This window comes from Varanus komodoensis, unplaced genomic scaffold (genome assembly GCF_004798865.1).
Source record: "Varanus komodoensis strain SLA01 unplaced genomic scaffold, ASM479886v1 scaffold22, whole genome shotgun sequence".
NCBI lineage: Eukaryota > Metazoa > Chordata > Lepidosauria > Squamata > Varanidae > Varanus > Varanus komodoensis.
Genome location: NW_025335606.1, coordinates 2,109,494 through 2,132,123, shown reverse-complemented (window position 1 = coordinate 2,132,123; position 22,630 = coordinate 2,109,494). Strand labels below are relative to the sequence as shown.

General features: G+C 44.0%; 1 long non-coding RNA gene across 1 annotated transcript; it reads left to right on the top strand.

Moving 5' to 3' along the window:
* Positions 1 to 4,240: 4,240 nt before the first annotated feature.
* Positions 4,241 to 21,859, top strand: LOC123023987. The gene is made up of 4 exons (XR_006414841.1): positions 4,241 to 4,251; positions 6,969 to 6,980; positions 9,880 to 9,881; positions 21,732 to 21,859. It is a non-coding gene; the product is annotated as an uncharacterized LOC123023987 (long non-coding RNA).
* Positions 21,860 to 22,630: the final 771 nt, after the last annotated feature.

The following is a 22,630-nucleotide window of genomic DNA, read 5'->3' as shown; positions in this document are numbered from 1 at the left end:
CTTCCAACATTTTATTTCAGCAGAAAAGGCTAAATGCGTAGAACATTTGATGTGAGGCAATAATCTGACTCTAATTTTTAAGGCCAGCAACTAGGTACATTCTCAAAAGTTCAGTCAGGGTAAACATAAAAATAAATGGACACAGAAAGGCTGATAGACCTGTTTTTCTTCTGAGTGGCAAAGACCACGGCCCATTCCAGATGATGGGATTGCATGAGTGAATGTGTTTGGTTCATTGAATTATCCCTTGAATGGAAAGGCAGTGTGGGGCAGTGGTTAAAAAGGAGGACTAGCATTTCAAAGGCATGGGTTAAGAACCCTACTCAACCATGAAGCTCACTGGCTAAATCAGGCATAGTTATTCTTCCTTAATTTGACATACTCGACAGGGCTTTTCTGAAGATAACATGAATGAAAGAGAAACACAACGTAACTGGAAGAGAGATGGGGGGCAGAATTCTGTTGTGGTTAAATATTTGCATGGCGTATCTGTCTAGCCAGCCAGCCAGCCAGCCAGCATCTATATATGTGTGTGTGTCCATAAAAGAACAGCCTATGTACCAGGTACCAAGAGACCCCAGAAAACTCATGTGCAACATATGTCCGCACATACATTGTCCTCCTCCTCCCTCCTAATCCTTCTCTGTCTCCATCTTCATCTCTGTCTCAGTCTCCTCCTCCTCCCTTGACTTTTGTATACCGCCCACTACCAAATGGTCTCAGGACAGTCTTACGATAAAACAAAGTGGAGTACAACATCCACACAACCAGGAACTCTAGGAAAGGAGCTTGGGGTAACTCAGCAGGCTGAATTTCAAACATACGTAAATCCTTTCCTCTTCTTTTGTCTCCATGTGTCCTTGGAATGCATGGAGGGGAGATCAGGGCAGGATGTGCCACTCTCAAAATATGACACTGTCCTGAAAACATGTTATGCATATACTGAACATGGTATGCATGTTCTGATAATGCACCCCTTATGTCCACTTCCTTTTCTTAAGATGCAAGATACTGCAGAGGTTTTCTAAGTCTGTGGAGACTCTGGACTGTAGACCTGGGAATTACCGAAATAAAATGAAGGGTTCCACATATCCCTGAAGGAGTGAGGATAAATGTTGCCCCCTTTTCAGCATCATCCGTTCTACGTTTTGGCAGGGGGTTTAATTTGTTCATGTAACGGGGCATGTTCAGCTGCACAATGGTTGCGATTAAAAATGGGGGAAATCAGAACCACATTCAGATTCAGTTCATCAATTCTTCACCACTCCTTGCACATAAAAGCATTTTCCAACTGTAGCATTTGATCCATTCTTCACACCCAACTTTTCAATGAATACAAAAGATCTGTTAAGTGTTTCACATACTTATTGCTCTTTTGCATTGAAAATATTCATTTTAATTGCAATTATTAGCAGAAATAAATCATCCATTCTGACCTCCCCCTGACAAAGCATATCTTCAAGATCACTTCAGATAGATTTGCCGCTACCTGAACTCTTGAAGCATCCCTCATATAGATGCAGGCAGGATGGAGGAAAAGCTATAAATATCCAGTCTTGGTGATTGTGGGGGTGGGGGGGGGAATGGGAGAGGAAGATAAGGTAACAAATGAAGACCATCTGCTACTGAAGGAGAACAGGAACATGGTTTTTGCTATCCCGGAGCCAAACTGCATGTTGCGCTAATTGTGTTGTGTGGATGAGTATCAACTGTTTATTTACTCCTGTGGTGTTACTTCACTACTGTCAATCATAAAGTCATAAAATAGAAGAGTCGGAAGGGTCAAAAAAGGCCACTGAGTCCAACCCCTGCCAGTGAAGAATACCAGGGCACACCTTCCCTCTCTGTCCAGCTGCATCTTGAATGCCCCCAGTGTGGGAGATCCCACCTCCTCCTTAGGTCATGGGTTCCATCATTGTACTGTTGACAATGAGGAAATTTTTCCTGATATCAAGCCAGAATCCGACTTTCTGTAACTTGAGCCTGTTCCATGTCCTGAACTCTGGGATGATTGACAAGAGATCCTGGCCTTCCTCTTTGTGACAGCCTTTCAAGTACTTGCAGAGTGCTAGCCCATCTCCCCTCAGTCTTCTCTTCTCAAACACACACAGTTCTTTGTGTCTCTCCTCAGAAGCCTTTGTCTACAGATCCTGGATCATCCTTGTTGTCTTTTCCTGAAACCTTTCTAGCTTGTCTGCATCTTTCTTAATCAACATAGAGTTTTGCTTTTCTATTGTTACCCCCATGGCGAATTTCAGAAAGCAAAGCGTGTATGGGAGAAGGTTTAATCCTACTTGTCTTGAACAATATGAATAAATCTGGATAGTGGCCACACCCACAAGCAAAATACAAAAATATACTCCTCACCTGCAGAATACTTTGTCAATGTATATACAGTTTGTTTTTTGAAGAGGAGGAGGAGGAGGAGGAAAGGTATTAAAAATTCAGAGGGAAGTAGGAGCTTTTGAAAAGAGGAACAGTGGAGAGCATGGAAAAAAGTGGGAATTTTTTTGTGGGGCAAAAAAAAGCTGGAAATTTGGGTGGATATATGTGGGACAGAATAACAATTGGGAAAGCAGGAGTGTGGCAAGATTGGGGCAAACATCACCAGTGTGGTGTTCTCAAGTTAAGATCAGCTTGGAGATACGTATAAAGCAGTGCACTAAAGAGTAATTTGAATGGTTTGTTTCTTTCTCTCTTATTGGCCTCCTTCATTCAATTCACCCTGGAATGATGGTGGCAGAAAAGCAAGATGCTAATATTTGGGGGCTGTTATTTTTATCAATAACCTTCCCCAAAGGTTATTGTTATTTCAGCTCAGTTGAAAATTAGTTTAAAAACAATAAAGGAGTGAGAAAGACAGTTTCCTTTCTGCTTTAGGCTCTGCAATATCAGACACACAGAAATAGATCAGTCTATTTTCAGTCTATGCTACTTGCACATATATTATTTCCTACGTCAGTTCCATCATATTCCCATCGAATCTGGTCCCTATTTATCCTTCTATCTGTTTCACCCTCCTGGTTGTGTATGTTGAACAACAAGGGTGATCCTGCACTCATGTCCTTCTGGTGGGTTGCCCATGGACAGTCGCTTGGTCTGAACCAGATCTTCTCAAGTTCTTATGCACTTAGTGATGTCTTGATGCTACCGCATTCGATGGGCTACGTAACAGAATTACAAGGAGTGTGTGCCTGTGTGTGTGCATGTGTGTGCATACATTTAAGTCTTCATAAATATAGAGGGTATACCTTTATCAAAACAGAAGATAAAATAAACCATTGCTTATATTTCTAGGAGTTCTGAAGTCCAGGGAAGGTCTGCTGCCTCTTTTCCCTACATGTAATGAATATTAAATGAAATCAAAAGTTGCTAATCAAGATGAGAAAGTGTAGCAGTATTAAGGAGCAGCCCAAGATCCAGGTAAACCAGGTAAGCCCTTTGCAATAACTGAAGAGAAGTCAAGCACTCTTTCATGCATTTCCTTCTCAATAAGATGCAAATAGGAAACCAAACTCCTGGCTGATGGAAGACTTAGATGCTGGAACGGAGATAGGTGGCATTGATGAGGTAAATCAGGCTATCTGGCCACTCTTGAAGCTTCTCTTCTGAAAGCAATGGGGAAGTTCTAAGAAGCCCCTCTCCTTTGGCACCACCACCAAAGCAAACACTAACCACTGGGTACTGCTGCAGCTCAGAACTGTAGTTGGCTTGTAACATTGAAAGGCTACAAGTAAGCAGAAGAAAACTAGAAAGACTCAGAAGCATTGTCAAGGACATTTTGGAGGACGTCCATCAATGGGGTCATCAAAAGCTGGAGATGACTTGATGTTACAGAACAACAGTAACATTGTTACTATTGCCCTGCTCTGCTCAGTCCTTGTAAGCTCAAAATTGTGTCTTGGTTTAGATGAGTCCACCCCTCTCAAGCCATCTTGTCTTTCCTGTCTTCTTCTGCATTCAACTTTCACTTGCATGGTTGTCTTCACCATTGTCTTCTCAGGATACTCCCAAAGTGTGGCAGCCAAAGCTGGTCACTTTGCTGCATTTAAGTTAAAAAGCATACAATTGAACACATGCATGTGCACCTCAGGGCCTAAACCCATCCGATAAAATTCATCAGCAACATATTAAGCTGTTCATAGATTGCAAACTTTCCCGCCATGCTAGGCTCACTCTCTCCGCTGAGTCTTGTTCCACATAGCATTCCTCTGCGCACACTATTTGGTTCTTCATAATCTGGAGAAGAAAGTGCTTGGCAAGTCTTGATTTTTCTTATAAAAGAGAGGGCAGGTAATATAAGATGTTCAGTAAGATTAGTCGGCCTTGGATTCCCGACATTTATGAAGTAAGAGTGATGCTCGAAGATCAATAATATATTTGATTCCAAGCCAACACAATTTGTTCAGATCAACTTAACAGAGAAACATGTTACGAAACAAGCAAATGAGAAAGGAACGGAATCATGACCGTTCCCTGGTCTAAGGGACCCTATGGATTTTGCCAGCTCTGGTCCTTTTCTGCCTCTATTCCAAATTTTCAAGCCATGCTGGGGGTTCTCTCTTCTCTTGAGCCCCCTGACGCTCCCATACCCCCCATCCCAATTTAAGCTAAAGGAGCAAGCTGGGGAACAGCTTGATAAACTCTGATATTTTCTCTTTTAAAAAATCAGAAACATATAGTGAAAGAAGGTCAGGGTGATAGGCCGGCCTAGGAGGCCGTGACACATCTATAAGGTGAGAGTGATGTTTGCAGATCAATATTATATTTGACTGCCAGCCAACACAATTTGCTCAGAATAGGTTAAATGTTTTCCTGCTGGTTCCTTTTTCATAAGGCGTTCCGTTATCAAGCTCAGAGCCTGCCTGAGATCCATCTGAGGTGGAAATGAACATCTGCAACTTTGAAATATTCCATAAACGCAGAGTGATATAGGAGCTATGACAGGCATGAAATCAGGCTGAAACTTTTTATCTGCTGTATATCAGGTTATCAGTGAGACGAAACGACCTTTGCAGAGGGTTTCTCTTGCACTTTTCTTCGCCATCTTCTTCTTTTGCCCCTGAAGTGAAATGTAATATATTAATCAAATGTCAGTTTTCCCTCATTGATGCAGCTGGTATGGACAGCACCTAATTGTTATTTCTGCCATTGTCTCATGGCTGTGGGTCAAATCAGGTGATACCTTTCCCCTGATCCATCATTTCCATGTGGAATGCATGAGGCAAGGAGACACTTCCAGCAGACATGCACTGGGAATTTCCCTCACTGGTCATCCATGCACAATCACGGATGGAGCAGTGCGTTGAGTTCTGTTTCTATCTGTTTGGACTTTGTTTTTGTTTTTGTTTTTTTTTTGAACTATAAATTTCTTCCTTCCTGCTTTTTCTTAAGGTTTATTTTTTTAATTAATTTATTTAAAGTATTTATATGCCATCCAACACTAAAAGTCTCTGGACGGCTTACAAAAAGGTTAGGTATATACAGTATTTCTGTTAATATCTGCATGGATATTATAATGTATATACATATGCATTTCCCCTAATCCATATATTTTTGTCCATACTTTCCCTTAGTGGGCACATTTGTGCAAAGCATTTTACTTGATTGAAATGTCCATCTCTGTAGATTAATTTCACTGTTATTGTTCTTATTGCATCATCAACAACAACAACAGTTGCATGCATATCCCACATTTTCCCCTCTTTTGTGGGAAACTGAAGGCAACTCATACAGTCTTCATTCTCTCCAGGCTGTGCTCACCACAGCCTTGTGAGGTAGGCTCACAGATAGCGGCTGGCCCAAAATCTCCCAGTGAGCTTCATGGTGGACTGGGAACTAGAACCCAGATCTCACGAGGCCCAGTCCAATTCGCTACCCTTTGCACATTCAATTTTTTTGTGCAAATTCCTACACTATAGGTATCCTTTTGTGCATTTCAACTGGAAAATAGCATTCCAAAACGTGGAGCGATGTGAAAACCGAAGGATAACAGGATGTTGGTTTGCACAGAGATCCAGGTATGAATTATCTATTTATATGCTAATTTATTTGCTCAATTACTGTATTGCTACCCCATCTTTCCACCAAAAATTGCCAACACCAAAAGCAGGCTGTCATGGTGGCACGATGATTATACACTAAGTATTAAGTACATTCTCTTCAAAGGTTAACCAAACTATTTTCTCCCCCTTCCCCATGCCAGGCCAATGCATCTGAATGCAGGCTATCCAGGAATAAATCATGGTTCCATGGATAAAATCTGGTAACAAAGCCATGCAATCTGGACATTTTATGTGCAGAGGCTGTGAGCATCATTGCCTTTGATGGGCCTCTGGACTTCTTCTTCTCCCATGGGGATGGACCATATTGTGGAGAAAAACCTTTTGGTCCAGTCTAGGATATTTGACTCCATTGCTCTACTTGGCCACTTGGAATTCCACTATGAAGACAACCTTGCAAGAGTTGTACAAATCATGTGCAGAGCTCTCCTCCACTTCACCAGAAGGTTCCATTCTCTCTGGGTGTGTCACCCTCCATCTGCAGTCCGTTGACAGTGGGCTCAGCAAGAAAGTTAGTGATGCAAGAAAATAGAATGGGAAGCATTGCAGGAAGGCTCCACCCTGCACTGCTTTGTTGTTGTTGTTATTAGTCACGAAGTCGCGTCCAACCCATCGCAACCCCATGGACAACATTCCTCCAGGCCTTCCTGTCCTCCACCATCCCCTGGAGTCCACCCAAGCCCACACCCACCACCCCAGTGACCCCATCAAGGCACCTCATCCTCTGCCCTCCCCTTCTTCTTTTGCCGTCAATCATTCCCAGCATTAGGCTCTTCTCTAGGGAGTCCTTCCTTCTCATTAGGTGGCCAAAGTATTTGAGTTTCATCTTCAGGATCTGGCCTTCTAAAGAAAAGTCAGGGTTGATCTCCTCTAGGACTGACCGGTTTGATCGCCTTGCGGTCCAAGGGACTCGCAGGAGTCTCTTCCAGCACCACAAATCAAAAGCCTCGATCCTTTTGCTCTCAGCCTTCCTTATGGTCCAACTTTCACAGCCATACATTGCAATTGGGAAAACCATAGCCTTGACTATAACACACTTTTGTTGGCACAGTGATGTCTCTGCTTTTTAGTGTGCTGTAGCTTTGCTATAGCTTTCCTCCCCAGGAGCAAGCGTCTTTTAATTTCTTGGCTGCAGTTCCCATCTGCAGTGATCTTGGAGCCCAGGAAAATAAAATCTGTCACTACTTCCATTTCTTCCCCATCTATTTGCCAGGAAGTGAGAGGACCGGATGCCATGATCTTAGTTTTCTTAATGTTGAGTTTCAAGCCAACTTTTCCACTCTCCTCCTTCACTTGCATCAAGCAGCTCTTCAGTTCCTCTTCACTTTCTGCCATTAGAGTGGTATCATCTGCATATCTGAGGTTGTTGATATTTCTCCCAGCAATCTTAACTCCAACTGGTGATTCAGTACTGGGGAAAATACTGCTTCTTCTTGCCATGACAACATTGTCCCTGAGACTGACTGAAGGAGAGACTGTTCCAAGTTCCTTCCTGCCTACTCGGAGATCCATGACCATTAGCTCATGGACCTTGCCCTGTGCAGAAAGGATTCTTTGGAACGTTGGTTCCAGGGCAGGACAGTCAGGGCCATATTCAGTGCCCAGGTGGAGTGAGTGAGTCCTTGTGCAGCCTGAGGCATCAGTGCAGTCCCATGCATCTGGACACCTTCACATTTGCCTCCAGGAAGCCCGAAACACCCCCAGAGACCTGCCTCTTTACCTGGGGATTGTGCAGCCTGCAGAAAATGAATGAAATATTTCCTTGCCCCAACCAGTCTTCATCCAAGCTCTTTTCATTTTCCAAAAAACTACTTGTCTGTCTTGGTGAAAGAGGATACCCCAGATTGATTGACTGATTGATTGATTTCCTCCCTCCCTCCCTCCCTCCCTCAAATGCTTTCTAACCTCTCCACTACAAACATCTTGAGGCGCCTTAAAATAAATGAGTAGAATAAAACAAACACAACAGCATCCAACAGTTGATATAATGAAACCCCACTTAAAATCACTTATACATTAAAATAGTGGGAAAGTAAAAAAGGGATTTGCCTGGCGCCAAAAAGAATATAACGTCAGCTCCAGGCAAACCTTTCTGGGGAGCACATTCCATAGACGGGGTGCCACTGCAGAGAAGGCCCTCCTCTGGGTAGCCACCCTCTGAATCTCCTTCAAGGAGAGCTCCTGGAGCAGGGCCTGCAGCTCAGATCTCAAGGGGTGGGAGGTCACATAGGGGAAAAGGTGTTCCTTCAGGTATCCTGGATCCAACCCATTTAGGGCTTTGTAGGTCATCACCAGAAACCTTAAATTGGGCCCGGACTTCAATTGGCAGTCAGTGTAACCAGTAGATTTCCAGGTTGCTTCAGCAGATTCAAATGACCACCAGCTTTATGGCCGATGAAGACAGAGCTGCACTGCCACTGGCTTCAACAGAGTTTACTCCCAGGTAGGGGTACACACCAGTATGGAAGTAAGTCCTACTGAATGCAATAGCATTTATTTCTGAGGGGACATATCTAGGGAGCTCTCCTAGACATGCATTTCAATTGATGATATAGTTAAAAATTGACTTCTTTGTGAAGGATATCAGCCAGAAGACACTCTCGGTCAATTAATGTAAAGAACCTATTTCTTTTTTTATTTATTTATAGACATATTTTCTGCTAATCAGCCTGAGGGCCCTCTAAGCAGATCACAATCATTAAAATGTATACTAACAATAAAAGCGACAATTAAAATACAATGACCAAAAGACAATAAAACAAGGCAGCACGCAGCTGAGGACATTAATTTAAAAATGTACATATTAATCAATAAACAGTTTAAAATTATGAGAATAAAATCAGTTATTAAAATGCCTAGAGAACAAAACTGTTTTTGCCTGGTGCCAAAAAGATTGTAGCGAAGGCGCCAGGCAAACTGCTTTTGGGACACCATTCCATAAAGGGGGCGGGACTACTGAGCACCCCCTCTTTCGTTCACCATCCTCCCTACCTCCCTGGAGATGGGTCTCTCAGAGGGGCCTCTGAAACCAGGACTTAGGGGCCTGGTTGGTGCATACGGGAGCAGGCACTCCTTCAAATACCGTGGTCCCAAGCCATTTAGGACTTCATATGTCAAGACGAGCTCCTCGGATTGGGCCTGGAGCTCAACTGGTTACCAATGAAGATGGCAAAGTTTTGGGGTCATGAGCACATGGTCCTGCTTGTACCAGCAGCTGCACCACCCTGTTCTATACCAAGTGGAATTTCCAGACCATCTTCAAGGGCAGTCCCACATAGTGTGCATCACAATAGTCAAGCCGAGAAGGCACCAGGGTATGTGTGACTGTGGCTAGTTCTGTCTGTCCAGGTTGGGCTGCAGTTGATAATTTAATTGCAGCTGAAAGAAGGTGGTCCTGGCCACCAGGTCTGCCTGAGACTCAAGTGATAATCTTGGGTCCAGGAGCACTTCAAAGCCAGATCCTGTCCTTCAGAGGGAGTGTGACCCTATCCAGGACTGGTTGAAGGGCATTCCTCTGAGTAGACAGACCATCCACCAACAGCACCTCCATCTTATATGGATTCAGTTTCAATTTATTGGCCCTCATCCAGTCCATTATCAAGCTCAGGTCATGATGCAGAATGGAAAACACCTCACCTGGTTAGACAAAAAGAGAAATTCACCAAGCTTTTGTTACTGCTCAGTTCCCACCTCCAAATGACCTCTCCCAGTGGGTCCATGTATATGTTGAACAGCTTGGGGAACAGTATAGAGCCCTGAGCCACCCCATAGCATAATCACGATGGGGCAGAGCAACTAGCACCAGTTGGTCAGGTAGGAGTGCAGCTACTGTAGTACAGTGCCCCCAACTCCCAGCCCAGCCAGCCAGTCCAGAAGGACACCATGGTCAATGGTGTCAAAAGCTGATGAAAGTTCCAGGAGAACTCCCCCAGTCCCTCTCCTGGCAACAGTTATTCCATAGGGTGACCAAGGAAGTCTCTGTTCCAAACCCTGGCCTGAAACCTGATTGAAATGGACCAAGAGTGGCATAGTGGTTAAGAGCATGGGACTGGGACTCAGATGACCTGGGTTCGAGTCCCTGCTCAGTCATGGAGCCCACTGGGTGACTTTGGGCCAGTCGCAGACTCTCGGCCCAACCTACCCCACAGGATTGTTGTTGTGGGGATAAGATGGAGGAGGAGATGTAAGCTGCCTTGAGCCCTTTGTAGGAAAAAGGCAGGATATAAATAAAAAATAATAATAAAAAAAACACAATCCATTTCATCCAAGAGTGCCTGGAGCTGCTGGGCCACCACTCACTCAAGCACCTTGCCCAAAAATGCCACTGGCTTATAATTAGCAATGGCCCCTGGTCAAAGTCTGGCTTTTTTTAGGAGTGGTCTTACTTATTTGATGCATTTCTAAACTGCCTTATAATTCATATTCTATGGGCAAATGCTGACTAGTTATGAAACTTAAACATAATTTTAAAACTGTTACATGTAAAACATGACAAAATATCTATCACAAGGGACTGCAGTGTATGAACGATCATGGTGCCACCATCACTGTCACAGTGACAGCTTGGCACGAGGTCTCTCAAAATACCTGGGAGAAAAGAGTGGTGTTGGACTGGTCTCAGCGATCTCAGATGAACCGCTGACGTTTCATAAGATAGCTGTCCCCACTAAGAAGGACCTTTCTTTTGTAGCTACCCCATGTAGCTGTTTTAGGATGTCCACAGCGGGGAAAGAGCCTGAAGGTGACCTGTAGGTCTGACCAAGTGCATTTGGGAGGAAAAATGCCATTATTATTATTATTATTATTATTATTATTATTATTATTATTATTATTATTATAACATTTCTATGCCACCCCTTGCCGAAACCTCGGGGCGGCTTACAACACAATAAAATACATTGAAATACAATAGAACATAATAAATTACCATTAAATACAAAAATACAAAAAAATACTCTGAGTTACAAATATAAAATTATCAGTATAAAAATAAGTAAATAAAAATATAGGAGGAGAAAGAGAAGGAAGAAGAAGTTGCCCTGGCCAGATCATATGTTTTAACAATTAAAATGATGTTTAAATAAAAAGGTCTTTACCTGGCGCTGAAAAACCAGTAATGACGGTGCCAGGCAGACCTCTTTGGGGAGTGAATTCCATAGGTTGGGTGCCACCGCAGAGAAAGCCCTCCTCCGAGTACTTACTCTCCTAATTTCTTTCATGGAGGGTTCCCAGAGATACTCCAGCACCAGGGCCATGTAAGACTTTGGCACCACTTTTTCAAACTGGGTTCAGAAGTGGGCAAGAAGGCCATTGCTATCAAATGGTCCACCAGAGATTCCAGGCAGAAATGCAGCAGCTCTGTTCTGAGCTCACTGGAGCATCTGACTGTCCTACATAAATGGTAATTAATGAGCACTGGTTTCTTCAATTTTATTTTATTTATTCCTTCTGCCCCTTTGCCCCATCTCTCTTTTAAGCGTCTCAGGACTTCTAATGCTTTAAAAAAAAAAAACAAATATATTTTGGGCTGACGAGCAGGAGAAAAATAAATAAATAAAGTAAGCAAGTAAGAGGTATGAAGGTGGGAAAGTGTATTGGAAGTTATCCACAGAAAATGAATTATGCACTAAATTGTAAATATTCTATTTTTTCTCCTCATCGGAAAGTCCCCAAAGAAATATGAGCACTTGATTTAAAATTCAGCTCTAGTGACATTTTCTAGCTGTACACAGAACCTTGCCAAATGCACATGAGTTTCCTGTGAAAGATGGGGGGGGGGTTTATGGGGGTACCACTTGGTGTTAATTTTTTTGTTTGTTTGCAGACAGATTGCAATATCTCTTCCCTGCTTCCTAAATCAAATGAAATAATTCTGAGGCAAGGTGATGTGAAAATAAAATAAAATAAATAAATAAGAGAAAAGGGAACAGATTTAAATAAATGCATCTTTTCAAAAATATGCTTTAACTTATTTATACAGTGAAAAATATTTATACAGCAGGATAAAAAATTCATTCAGATAAAAATACATATTATGAGGCACATAAAGCATGTTGGCTGGGGATAAAGCATAATCTCTTTGGAAGAAATGGTAAGTTAGCGCCAGGCAAGGAACTCATAATAGATGATTCCACCTGTTGTGTTTTCTCCGTCTTTGTATCAGCCATAAAGCAGCTTATTAGGGCAACTCCCTGCTAAACAAGGCACACATTCCAAAGCGATAGGCAAAAGGTTGATAGGACATTGATGCAAAACAGGCATTGCAGCAGGGGAATCCCTCTGTCCCCTCTGGTGTACACAACGCTTTAGGAACACAACCAGATCACGGCAGGGTCAAATCAAAGGTGCGTCACTAGAGCCATTGTCATTCCACTCCAGATATCTGGTTGCATCAGAAAAATCCACACTGCTCTTCTTGACCAGAAACTGATAAGCTCAAGCACCTGGTCCTGGACACGATGACCTTGTGTAGTACCCAAGAGATGGAGTTGTGAGCCTCGCACAATGTGAATCAGAGCTGGGCTCCTTTACGAAATGAAATGTTTGGGTTAATGTGTCTTTTAACCATCAGCCTTGGGATGGTATTAAATTTGGGGAGGAAAACTAGCCATGTTTTCTGATGCGAGTATTCTATGAACATGGCTCTGCTCTTACGTTGCTCCTGATCCCTGTTCACTTTTTTGGTCACTGCTCACTGTGTGCAAATGGGAAAGTTATGCAAACGGAGCAGTGGCTGAATAGGACATTGGTGCAAATCACCTCAAATTTGCATATATTTGCATGGATTTCTTCCATATTGCATGTTATTTATTTATTTAAAACTTTTACATGCCGTCACCGCATGCCTCGGCATCTCGGGACAGCTCACAAATATACGATTAAAACAATAAAACAGTAACAGATTCCATAAAATTTTATAAAAACAAAAACAAAAAAGTGACTGTTAATAAAAAATATTAATTTTTAAAATAGCAATTCAATAAAAAGTTTTTAACCTGGTGCTGAAAAGAGTATAAACTCGGCGCCAGGTGCACCTCTCCAGGGAGTGCATTCCATAACTGGGAGTCACTGCAGAGAAGGCCCTGCTCCGGGTAGTTGTTCTTTTTATCTCCTTTAAAGAGGGCTCCTGGAGCAGAGCCTCTCCCGCAGATCTTAAAGGGCGTGAGGGCATGTAGGGGAAGAGGCGCTCCATAGACTAAAGCGGGGTAATTCAGGTACTGAGGAAGTTCATGTAAATGAGGAGAAATGGACAAGTGGAACTGGGATTCTGGAACAATGATGAATGCAGTTGAAAGTTCTCAGTTTGTGAACATTTTCAGTGGGCACTTTCACATTTGAACACTCATGTTTGGACTTTTGCCTGGGCCAGACTTACGTATTGTGTGGGAAAAAGAAAACTGGTGCAGACTTCTCTCTCCTTTCTCACTTTCCCACAAGGAAACCTCGAAAAAACCTAGTCTTTCATTGCAGCTCAACAAACACCATAAATCAAAGGAAGCCGTCCTGAGGTCTTGTATAATAGGACGGCATACAAAAGTGCTAAATAAATAAATAAATAAATAAAGTGACGATTTTCTGTGAGAAGGGGAAGTAGCTTCTGCCCATGTGAAGAGCTGACTCTGAACTGAATTGGCCTTTCCTTTTCCCCCTTTTTGCACCCTTCCGACTCCACTCTAGCAGGGCGGCTCTTGATGCTTGAGAGCCAAAGGAACGGAGTACCGATGCTGCTTACTTGGTCTGTCTGTTTTGTCCATTGTCTTATTGCAGAGTAAAAATCCCACTCCTTCCGCCACCTCTCCCTGTGCTGCGTTGTCTCCCTCTTTTCCAGTTTGCTTTGGTTCTCAGATGCTGCCCATTTATGCTTGGTGAGCAACCCACACTGGTAAACTTGATGGATCAGAGCTGTCTGCCCCCTCCTGCATCTCCAGTTACATAATACCATATCTGGCAGGGCCGGGCTTCTTCTCCACATGAGCAGTACTACCAGCAATTGATGCAGGACGCCCTGGTCTACCAGCTGCCTGTGAGCATGAGCAAGCCAATGGTTGTTTGGCTACTACGAGAGGAGAATGCTACACAAGATTCGGGTGAGTGATATTCAAGACGGCAAGGATTCTCTGTACACTGTCTCGTCCTTTCTTCCATGCCCTGTTGCTTCCTGAGTCTGGAATTGCCGCTTACTCTGTGCAAAGGGGAAAATCACACAAATTGAACAAAAATCCAATGTGAATTAGTGCAAATTCCCTAAACAGACTGAAACAAGGCTGGTCCAGTCTATGGGCAAATCTGTGCAAATTACGAAATTCACAGAAACTTAACATGGGAAGGGTGCACAAATGTCTGGCCACTGGCAAACCTTTCTGTGGGCAAGTGCTCATGTTTGCAACCATTTCTTACATTGCAAGCCAGGCATGCTTGCCAGTTGTATGAGCCAGAAATGACAGCGGTGAGATGGACATACAATCTGGCTTTTCTTCTATTCTAAGGTAAGGCTCGACCTATTTTCCCAGCTTGGTACCTGCATTCTTTTTCAGGAGATTCCAGTGTCTTAGGCAGCACAGCATGCCCTCTCCTACTAAGGTGCAGCAAGCAATAATCACGCCCCCCTGTCTGTTTTGGTCGCATTTAAGCGGACTGCAGTTGTCTTTGTGCTGAATTCAGAAAGAGCGCGGGTGCCTCCGAACTCAGATGCAACTGAGATGCCGGTGAGGGCAGGGGCTGTGCAGCGGAATGCCCTTCCTTCTGGGACATGCCACATTACCTCGAGAAAAAGCCCGCCAGCAAATTGCTTTTCCAGCCCGTGCGGCAGTATGGGGGCTTGACCTCGCCGGCATTGATTGGCTGCTACATTCCCCTCTCTCTGCTCCGTTTCCACAAACCATCAAAACACATTTGTGTTGTGTTTTTCCCCTTTTTCCCACTTAACAAAATAATAGCTGACAGAAGAGATGCCACGGAAATTACAGCTTCTGCCCATTTAAACTTAATGAGTCACTTGCCATAAATATAAAGTGGTCAGAACACACGCACACACACGGATGGGGTGGGGGTGGGGGGGTGGGGGGATGTTGGTGAACAAGCTGTTATTAATCCTTGCCCTGTTCCCCTTAATGTATGATGGGACGGAATTGGGCAGCGCAGTAAACAGAAACAGCTTCAGCAAATTTGCTAAAATGCTCCAGTAGGTAACACCTTCCACTTCTTGACTATAACAGCCTCTCTACCATGATCAATTAAGCACTGCTAATAAAATGGGAGAGCTGGGTGAGAAATGTCAACTCAACCTTGTTCCCCGAATGGAACATCACGAAAACTTCCTTGGCACCATCCCGCACTGTGTTGAAATGTTTGGGGATGAGGAGCGGGGACACAAAGGAGTCGGAAGCTCAGGGAGCCTGAGCAAAGTTCCTGGAGGAGGATACTCTTAGGAGTGTGAATACCAAAGGGAGGGACTGCTTAGAACAGGCTGAGGAGCATAATTGAGAGTAACGGGATGCAATTGAGCAAAGGATTGCTTGAAAGCCCCACTGAGTGAGTCACTTTAGTTTTATAAAGCAGGCTGAATTGAAAGCATTGGACCAGTTTTGACTTGCCCCTGGAGAGATGTTGAGATGACCTGACCAAAGAGTAAGTAAATAAATAACCATCGTGTTTTTATCTTGAACTTTCTCTGCCTTTTAATTGCATTTCCCCTTCTTCATCCAGGTCTACCATAGACGTGGGTGAAATCCCACCCTCACTGGCCAGAAATTCCCAGTGCTGGCTACTTTTCTGAACAGCTGCAGAATAGACTGGTCATTTCCAAGTTCAAAGGCAAACCTTTTCCAGATTCCTGTTCTTCCTCAATCTGGCACCACATGTCCCAGTAGCGGACCATGCAGCAGGGATGGATAAAAGGAAGGATCAGTGCGCTTCCTCTGTAGAAGGATGTCATGTGGAAGAAGACAAGTGACTGTGACAAGGTTGGGAAGGGATTGTGGCAACACTTGTGGTCCTCCAGGTGTTTTGGTCCACACCTCCCTTCTGTTCTAGCCCATGATCATGGAGGTTATAGGCCAAAACCTTGTGCAGGAAGTCTAAGGTGCCCAACCTTGGGTTAATAATCTTGAGTTGTAAGCCAAGAGGGAACAAAATTCTGGGGACACGAGGCCAACCCTACAAGTTGGAAGGACTACCTTTAATGATATTGGCAACCGCTAGTTACTTCTACCATACCAATTTGCTCTTGCTTGCTGTGAGGGCAGAGGTCCTCAGTATCTCATGGTCTGATAGCATGTACAGAAAGGAGATGGCTGAAGAAAAGTCTTACATATCTTCTCAATGATCTCAGCCTTTCCAAACTGGTCTATTTGCCACACTTGTCTTGAAGAATGTGGTTCTCATGAGTGGGTGGGTGGGAGCGTCCCTAGTCAGCCAGCTGTGTCATTCGTGACACAGCTCACGCTGCCATTTTCCCCACCTGTACCTGCCAACACCACCAGCGTGGCTCATAAGCAGAGCAATTCACTGCACCGTTGCCTTATCACACATAGTAAAATGAAAGAGGTCAACAACTGGAAGTTGAAAACTCGCCTGCACTGAATACTTATACCTCAGCAAACTTTCAGCTGTAGCTGACACAACTTTCCAGTGCAAGATCTCTTTGTTAGTCACAAGGGCAACCAACCTCTGGGATCACAGTGGGTTAACAGAGGGGGTAATGCAGTCTGGCATAAAAAGAAGAGAGTTAATTGCTGGACTCAGTAAGAGTCAAGGCAGAGGGCCAATTCTGCACAGACTGCTTCCTTTAGAATGTACGGTATCTTTTACAGAACGCTGTCCCTTCAGTGCCAGTATGAGCTCCTTCCATATTTCCCCATAAAATAAGAAGTCACACACTGTGAAATGAATATCCTTGACTTTGTCACTTACAAATGTATGTTTTTAACTGTTAAACAGTCTTTTTTGGGTCTGGTCTGGTCTGGTTTGGTTTAGTTTATTTAGTTGTTATGTACCTGACCTATTTGCAGTATTATGCTAGACATTCCCCACACCCATGACTGTAAGTGATAAAAGGAAGAAATAGGGAGAATGAACCATTCTTGGAATTAATTGCTCACATCTTTGTAGTGTGGTTAAATAGTTTTTACATGTAGAACATTAAAATTTTATCAACAAATCAAGGAAAGGACATTTGTACACAGAAATCAATTTGCTCAGCAACTGTCTGCAAGACTCACTTATAATTTATTTTGCCTATAAAACACTTTTTAGATCTAAGTTTATTTCTTCTGGGCAGAGCAGAACCATGGAAGCATTTTCTGGCACCTCTACAAGACAACCACACAGAGAGCAATAAAGATAAAGAAATTATATGGAAAGGGAGAGAAGCATTGCAGAGCGAAGCGTGGGAAGTTTAGTGCAGTTCAGTAATGCATCTGCCTCGAGACCAAGAATATGGATTGCAAACTCCGATCTGTACCCTCGAACAGAAGCAGCCATATTCAGAGTTCCGGTTGGAGTGTGATGGGACTTTTGTAACATTGTTCATAGAAGGTTATGGTGGAGATTTCATGGAAAATGGAAAGGGAATATAGGTTTCTCCCTTTCCCACTATTCTGAAACCTCTTCCTTCTGGGTGAAATAGCGTCGAAGGTTTTAGATTCAGTGCTGGCTAAAAGAGAATCCAAGTTTGGATGGAGCACATGGAGGAAGAATCTCACTCCCACTTGAGTTCTGTGGGACAAAGAAACTATTTCCTATTAGCAACGCCGCCGGGGTTATGATGTGTGAGGAATCCAGTGGTGGAGAGGAGGTAAAGTTTCTGATGATTCTCTGGACAGGGCCTAGACTCCATTACATCAAGCCTGCCCTGCTGGTACAACTTAAGTCAGCATATGGAGTTCTGTTTTTAAAATGGATCATTGCTGTTGTTGTCATTGTTGACATCATTTTCAGCCTAAAAATTTGGACAAATTTTGGGCTTCTGCTCCACCCTTTTCACAAAGGGTGGAGCTGAGGATTTCACTTGTACAGATCCAAAATGAACAGTTAGAAAACTCATGGTGGCCAAGGTGGAGTGTTGGCATATACACGGAGAGAAAGATGCCTTGATGCTTCTCGTGTGAAAATGCTGAAGCAACAACTCCAATCAAATTGAATAATTGGCCCTGCTCAAATCACAATTTGGGTGAAACACACTAAAAATGTGCAGTTCTCAGTTCCAAATTTTTACAAATATTTTCCCCCCAACATGGACCACTTTTGGCCACCAGGTTGGAAAGGTGTTGAAAGTTTGTTGAGCAGAAACTGCATAGCTTTTCCAGTGTTTCACACCCTCAATTGAGTGAAACTTTAAAAATGAACTTTTCCCCTGTCCTAAATAAACTGGAGTCATGAAAGGGGATGTTGTCCAGTTACATAACTTTATCTTCCTTGTATATACTTGGTTATATGGAAAAAAAATTCAAGTAATTCAGGATGAAATCATCGACTAGGAGAAACTTCACCCTCACCTTCACCCTGTCCCTCCCTCCTTCCCTCCTATTTATTTATTTATTTATTTATTTATTTATTTATTTATTTATTTATTTATTAAAACATTTTTATGCCGCCCCATTCCTTTTTTCCTTTCCATTCTTAATATATATCCCTAATATTGAGGGGTTTGTTAAAAAAATTCTTTTAGAAGTTTCAAAAATACACACATTTGCCAGCTGGTTTGAAAAAAAAAATAGCTTAATATGTATGGTTTTACAAATAACATGCATTTTCATCAACATAGATATTGGATGCACTTGGATGTGTAATTGAGTTTTGGTTTTCATTTGGTTTTGAAGGTGTGAAATAGAACAGTTTTGCACTACAATGCGAACTGAAGAAATCTCTCTCCCAGGAGAAGCCCTGCCAGCTGCCTAAACCTCTACTGACCTAATCAGAGGAGTGTGCCAGGGAGCAAGAGCTGTGCTGCTCCCCTCAGAGGCTGGCATTTAATTATGGGACATGCTATATCACCTGACTTCTTTAGATCCACCAGGGCTGAAAATAATAACAAGAATAAGGCTCATTCTGTGTCCTTGATGCACCCTGATGCCAAGCAGTTTAGAGGTCTTTTTGCTGGGGCTGAGCTAAGAACACAATTTCTCTTCTTGAAATTGAGGATGGACCAAAAACAGCACCTGGCCCACCAGGTACGCTCATTCCACAATGAGTAACCTCAGTCCCAGGAGCCCCCGGTCATAGCTTATAGTTCTATGCAAGCCACCCTGACATTATTCTCATGGGTGGCCACCTGGACCTAATCCAGGCTAGTAGCTCACTTCTTCAGCAGGCCAGATGCAGGCTGGAGTTCGCCATGCTGAACTTCCCTCCAGGTCAGTATGAATGTGACATGCAATATGGATTGCCACCCATCAAAAGCTTCATCTGACGAAGGATGCACAGATATGTGATCTTTGTGAATTACTACCGAAAATGGTCTGATCTGCGCCTCTCAGGCTGAAGGGTCCCGCATCTCTCAGAATATGGCAGCATTAACAGAGCAACTTCCCATAAATTAGATGGACTCGTTGCGTGATACACTGCGGGACTTCTTATGTTACAGGCATATATGAGGCTGGGGCAGGATTTAAACTCAGGAGTTCTGACCTCAACACCATAGTCTCACGGGGCCAGTCAGCTCACAGATGAGCTCATGAAGTGGCTACACATTATCAATAGAGATGGGTAAATTTCCTCCTTTGGATTCGGAACAGCCCTTTTCTTCTCAAGCTTCTCCAAAGGGTTCCTGAACTGCCAGATTGATATGGAATCTCAGAAACACCTGCCACTTGGCATGGATTCACATGTGCTGGGCCAAAGAGGGTTGCAAGTTCCCTGGTGTGACATCCCCGAAGGGGAGGAAACCAAAGAGGTCAGCTCCTGGGAGAGCTGCTGCAGGGGACAGACAAGGGCAGTGGCTACTCCTAACATCTCAGCTGGTTGTGTGTTCTCACAATCTGTGAGGGGACTTGTTCCCCTTCACAGGGCCTGGATCTGTACTGGAGAGGAAGCAAGTGGGGAGACCTGGAAGAGGGCCAATTTGTGATGGGTAGGGATTGGAGGAGGGCTAGCTGGATAAGGGGAATGCTGCTCGGACAACCAACAAGAGAACTGAGTTCTGGCCCTCCTCAAAACTGAAGAATTGGTGGAAGAACTATCCCTTCCCCTTCAGCTTCCAGATACTGATCAAAATGCTGAATAAGTCCTCCCTCATCCACAATTTAATTTTGAATAAAGCACCTCATTTCTCATGAGTGGGTGACCAGCAAAGGGTCAACCTCTTCCAGTTGGGGTGATGGGATGCACACTACAGCGTCAGGTTAGAGGCAGGGAGAGGGCTTGCTTCGGACTATAGGGGTTTCATCTCTTCCTCTGGGCATCACTTCCATGTGATGCTGGATCAGCAGGATAGAATGGGACTACAATGGCCCAAGGTTTTCCCTACCTGAGCTGATGGAGGCTGCCTCCAGTATTGAGGTCCCTCAAGCTGTTGGTCCTGGGGAGAATTAATATCCATGTTGAGAACAGCCTATCTGGAATGGCTTGGGATTTCATGAACTGCATGACAACCATGGAACTGTCCCAGTATTCATCAGTCCAATACATGAAGCAGGACACACTCCAGATTATACCCCCCCGCAAGCTGGGCATGGGGATCTGAAAGTGGGGGCATAGACTGAGCCCATTGTCATGGTCAAATCACTGACTGCTGAGATTTAGACTCCTCCCTGTTCTCTTCATGATTCATGAGAGGAAGAACCCTAGTGGAATACATTCCTCTTGTATTTCCGGACTCCCTCTTGGGCCCCTTAGTCCACGAATGCTTGCAGAAGAAAGGTTGCACAACTGGCAGGCTTCATCTGAGTCAGGCACAGTAGTGCAAAGGCTGTGGCAGCGGGTGTGGAAGAGGGACATTGTTTGTGCAGCGATCACATGGCGCTCCAATCCTGGAAAGTCCAGTATGAGCAGCCTTCTGCTGCATCATGTGCAGGAGCCCAGACAGCATGCATAACACCTTGCTATTTGAATGCATCCTTCACCATCCTGTCTAAGGATAAGGAACCATGGAGGAAAGCCAGGCCCTGAAGTTACTCATCAGCAGTTAGCCCCTGGGCTGAGTAGACACAAGCCACCTGGCCACAGCCTGCTCCATTTGGGTGAGATGCATTTTTTGATCATATTTGTGTCTAAATTTGCACCTATTCTTATAAATTGATGCAAATTCTTGCCCTTTCTTGCCCTTTTGTTGTTGGTGACCGTTTCCCCCTTTTTTGTGAGACATATATGACTGATTCACCCCATTCCTCACAAGTTAATCCTCCCTGCCTACCCCGCTGCCAGCAGCAGTAATCTTGGAGATGTGGGAGAAACTTGGAAGCCAAAAGCTTCTGTTAACTCCAAGAACCTTCTTAAATTCACCTCTCTATATCTGGGAGTAGCTTTTTCCAGCTTCCTCCTGGTAAGACTTCAGAGCAAATAAAGACCTGAGTAATAGTTTTAAAGACTTAAACCACAATCCTGTCCCTGAAGGGAAGCTTTGGCTACAGTAGAGAGTGTGGAGGCAAACAAGAAGGGTGTCTGCTTATTTACAGACCTTTCCAACATACAAGGGTCTGTAAGGATGCTTTGCAAATAACTGGTGATGGATAGAGACCCTGATGCCAGGAACGACTGACGGCAAAAGGAAAAGGGGACAGCAGAGGTTGAGGTGGCTGGATGGGGTCACTGGGGCGGTGGGTGTGGGCTTGGGTGGACTCCAGGGGATGGTGAGGACAGGAGAACCTGGAGGAATGTTGTCCATGGGGTCTCAAAGAGTCAGGGATGACTTTGCAGCTTTACAACAATAACAACTGATGGATAGAGGATTATTGATTCAGAACTCGTCCTCCTAGACTCTGTATCTGCAACAAGAATCTGAATGACTTAGCAGCTGGAGGTTCTCACAGCTAGTCCACCCTGCCATCGAGAATCACCTTCCAGCCCAAGTGTGGCCAAAACTACCCTATGTCCGCTTCCCGCTGCATCTGCCATCGTCTGGCAAAGAGGTACAAGGGAGAGTTTTTCACAGCAACGTCTGTATTCCTTCTTTCCAGAGCTGTACCAGTGTGTGAGCATTTGATGGCACTGAAGCCAAGAAAGCCAGAAGAGGCATTCACACCCACTGAACTTTGGACATCTAATTCTCATTAGCAAAGAGGATGAAACAAGGAAATGGCAGTGAACTGAAATTCCTTTCCTAAGGTCTGCCTCCCACCAACATTCAAGCACTGTTCGATGATATATGTGTGAGCTTGTACTAGCAAGGCTAGGAGGGGCAGCTCTGTTGGTGCCAGCTGCAGCCCTTACTGTCAACTGGGGTGTTCGGGGTTGTGTGAACTGGTCCTTATGCACTAGTTCTCTACAGGCCTCAAAAAGCTGCTTGTGGGACACAAGGAAAGATGCTGCCTGGGCGCAGATAAAATAGGGGGAGATGTCTTATAGGTAGAATATGCATTGACCCAACAATGATTAACAGGATGGATTATGAATTTTTCCATTTTGATACAGCA